The following is a 4,149-nucleotide window of genomic DNA, read 5'->3' on the forward strand; positions in this document are numbered from 1 at the left end:
AACCATAATGCCAATAATGCATTAAGTCCATATGCTCCCTCTAAACCTGTGCCATCTGTCTGATCATGCATATCAATAAGAAGTATCAAGACATCATCAATATCAAGTTAGAACCAAAACACTTCTAACCATCATATCCACACATCATTATTATTAACTAGAGCAAAACTGATCCTTCTCTTGAATCTGTCCCTACTGCCTTTCTTCAAACAATCATATACGCGACTGTGCAGTAACTAACTCGCGTATATATGCAACTTTCCTTTATGGAGTTTGCATATGAGATTCAGGACACTGAAGTTTTGTACTTTCAGCTCCCTCTGATTCTGGTATGTCTGTACGTTGTGCAGTGCCGCCTTTTTCTGACTGTTCTTCCTTTTTCCTCCATATCTTCAAGCATGATGATGACATTTTCTCCTTTTGATATGGTGCCCACACTTTGTTCCTGCACTCCTTAGCTATATGTCCAAGCTTGTTACATGCATAACATCTTACATGTTTCATATTCCTCCTGTAATAATCAGCAGCTTTGTGACCAAACATATTGCAAGCAAAGCAATATCCATAAAAGTACCTTGAATGTGATGATCTTTCTGCATAATGGTATTGAACCCTTCTTCTTCTACATCTAGCTGCAACATGTCCAAGATTATGACATACATAACATTCAACATTATTCATAGGAGGAGTAAAGGATTTTCTTTGAGGAATCTCTTTTCTTGGTTGATGATGAGATTGATCTTTCATTTCTTCGTTGATCACTTTAGATTTCTCTTTAGAGTTCCTTGCCTCACCTTGTGAACTAGATTCACCTTCAACAGATTCATGGAAACCAAGACCAGTCTTTATAGCAGGAGACCTTTGACTACTAAGAATATCATCCAAGACTTTAGAACTATCTTGAAATCGTAAAAGCTTATCCTTTTCTTCTAGTTTACCTTTCAAGATATTTACCTCAACCTGAAGCTGTTCTTCCTTTTCAAGAGATTGCTTTTTCAAATCTTCTTCAGCTTTCCTTCCTTCTTCCATTTGTTCCCTTAGTTTGAAAATCTCCTTTTCTTGTTCTTCATTCAGATCCTGCTGCATTTGATGAACTCGGAAGGCACATTCTAGTTGAGATTTTAAGCTGGTGACTTCGTTTTCTTGTTTTGCAATAGCTTGGAGTAGATCTGTATTCTGCTTCTTTGATTCTTCAAGATCTCCTTTTAGTGAGAGGATTGTAGCTTCAAGATTTTCATAGTAGCTGGATCTATCTTTGAGTTTCTTGATGGTTGTGCTTCTTTCGTTGACTTCTTTTCTTAATGATGTCACTTCATGCTGCAATTTTTGACATTGGTCTTCCTTGTCCTTGAGTAGCTTTCTTACCTTGTTTCCTTCTTCTAGTTGGGCCTTTAGTTTGGTATCTTCTTCTTTGAAATCACATTCCCTTTTGTTCAATAGATCTTGTTGATCTCTAATTTTGTCTGTCAGCCTTTTAAATTCTGCCTCTATTTGATATCTTTCTTGTTCACCCATAAGAGCAAATTCAGTAGTTTCGCTATCACTTTCATCTCTTCCAAAAGGAAAGATAGCTGGAACATCAGAGGATAATATATTCATACCTGATAATGATTCTGAATCTGATTCTGAATCTGAAGAGCTTCTTATACCTAATCCCCAATCGATTCTCCCACTGTCATAGTTCTTCTGAGATGACTTCTTTTTTCTTAGGTGCTTTCTTCTTAAGCTTCTTTCCCATTGTTCCACGGATCTCCTTCAAGCGATCAAGCTTCTATCAAAGGACCTGATCTGATACCAATTGTTGGAAATAATACTGAGAGGGGTGGGTGAATCAGTATTATCACATTAATAAAACTTTTTCATTTCCATAATCAGATTCATATATGCTACTTCCACAACTTCTTATGATTAAGTTAATTGATCTTCAATGAGTGCATTAGAACATTATCAACCATATTATCAGATAACAGATGCCGTAATAGAGAATAGATCATCACACATAAGGCACACACATGAACACCATGATATAAGGTGGAAACCCAATGCGGGAGAAAAACCACCTGCTGCAAGTCATCTCAATCTTCTTCTTAATAAGAAAATCCTTTTACAATATTTGTACTGGTGCAGTCTTATACCAGTACAGGAGCTACAACCCCCTTTTCTCTTGTACTAGCCGATCCATTTACTAGTACGCAGGCTGCTACCTGCTACAATGCTCCAAAGATCTCCCTTAGCTTTTGTACTAGCGTAGATACTAGTACATAGGTGCTGGCCTACAATCTTTTCTCCTCCAGGTACCACGTTTCATCAATTTTCGGACTGGATACATTCAAGCACAACACATAATCTGAAAGGCCACTTTTCATCCAATTTTCATACTGGACCCAACAACAACATTGAAGCTCATAATCAAACAACCTTCCCAATCACCCAATCACCGTCGTCCTTTTGACTCTCACGCTGACACCTGGCGGACTGGGCAATTTGCTTAGTGTTTGTTCACGCTTGATTCTCACGCTGACACCTGGTCGATCGCCTCTTCTCGCTCCATCGTTTCAATTCCCTCTGCAACGGCTTCGTTCGCATAAGCAGCATGAATTCCCGTAATTTTTCCGATGTTTTCGTTGGGAGTGGGCGGCGGTGGACAGTGGAAAGGGATATGGCACATCTGGAACATTACAGAATTAATTGATAAACCATTTGGATGGCTACCTTCAGCGGAGGCAAAGAGATAATGTGCAGACTTACAGTATAGCTGGCTCTGTTTTTGCTCCTCCGTTTTACGGTGTGCGGATAAACCGCTGGATTTACCGGTGAATTCCGCGGAATTGAGGCCGTCGTCGCTCTGCAGCTCGCAGGGCTTGATTTTTGGTTTTATTTTCTGTCAGGTCTGCTCCTCGTACAATTCTTTGGCTTTGGCGGCAGAAAATGCAAGTTTCTTTGTCGGTTTGGCATTTTCTTTTTCTAAATTCTGCAAAAGATCAATCGGAAGTTGAGCTGTCGGTTTAATTTCTGAGGTAGAGCTATCGTTTTGATTTGTGAGGTCGAATGCTCTTCGTACCGCAGGAGCTGCTTTAGTTATTATTTTGTCTGTTTATTGATAACGATAATGGTTAAAGATTTAAACGTGTCGATGGGTTTCTTGCAGGTTGCGGCTGGGGTTCAATGCGGGCGGTTCCCGCAGGATGGACTGCTTTCTTTAATTGCCGGTACATTGAAGCTTTAAATAAAGTGCAGAAAGGCGTTTCCTTTGAAGTCTTCTTTGCTGAATTCTTTCACAGCTAGAAATTTCGGCTTTGTCTGAAAGGTAATTTGCTTTATGGCTGAGAATTTGGTAGGTTTTCTGTTAACATTTTCGAGATTTTGAAGTTCAGTATGTGTTTGAAGCGACAGCTGGTTCCGGTCTCTTGAAGGCACTGTAAAGAATATTTGGCACCGCTTTTTACTCTGTGAAATTTAAGAAGCTTCGGTTCGCGAACCGGCTTGAGAAATTTTGCCTTGGGAAAATTGCTGAAGGCTGTACACGCATTCCTGGACTCTGTGTATGCATCTTTTTCATATAATTTTATCACGAAGTTGGCTGCGGTGCTTTGACATGCCTTTGAATATTGTTGTAGGTTAGAAGACATTTCAGGCCAGAGTTATTGAATAGACTTGATGAGATAGTTGTATTTGATCCTCTTTCTCATGATGAGCTCAAGAAAGTTGCTAGACTACAGATGAAAGATGTAGCAATTCGTCCTGCAGAGAGAGGTGTTGCTTTAGGGTTTACAGATGCCGCTCTGGATCTTGTTGTTCACGAAGCCTATGATCCTTGGGTAATAACATTGAAATATGTTTATTATGGCTGTTGTTGCCATTTACATTAATCTGTAAGTGAGAGGTACGCATGGTCATAACAACTTACAAGGGCATGGTCATTCCATGCCAGCTGCTAAAAGTCCTCTATTTAGCCCTGCTGATCCTAATGACCCGATCTAGTACATAAAGATAAGTCATTAATCATTCTGTTATCTGAACTCAATACCAGTAACCAAACATCAGTTATGCACCCAAAACCCTGCAGAATAGTCAAAGGCAGTTAAAACAAATTTTAAGCAGGGATCGCAACTTCACTGGTATAGATCTGCGGATATCTGTACTACCTCC

At 39.6% G+C, this 4,149-nt stretch overlaps 1 long non-coding RNA gene across 4 annotated transcripts; it reads left to right on the forward strand.

The window, feature by feature from the left end:
• The first annotated feature begins 2,448 nt into the window (after window positions 1-2,448).
• Window positions 2,449-3,803, forward strand: LOC149249451 (uncharacterized). Of its 4 annotated transcripts, none has more exons than XR_016266770.1 (3): window positions 2,495-3,017; window positions 3,149-3,307; window positions 3,388-3,803. It is a non-coding gene; the product is annotated as an uncharacterized LOC149249451 (long non-coding RNA). The 4 variants fall into 4 exon arrangements; XR_016266771.1 differs by having other exon boundaries at window positions 3,618-3,803; XR_016266769.1 differs by having other exon boundaries at window positions 2,496-3,017; window positions 3,394-3,803.
• The last annotated feature ends 346 nt before the right edge of the window (window positions 3,804-4,149 follow it).

This window comes from Pinus tabuliformis, chromosome 7 (genome assembly GCF_031772625.1).
Source record: "Pinus tabuliformis cultivar Carrire ecotype Pingquan chromosome 7, CPIR1, whole genome shotgun sequence".
Lineage (NCBI taxonomy): Eukaryota > Viridiplantae > Streptophyta > Pinopsida > Pinales > Pinaceae > Pinus > Pinus tabuliformis.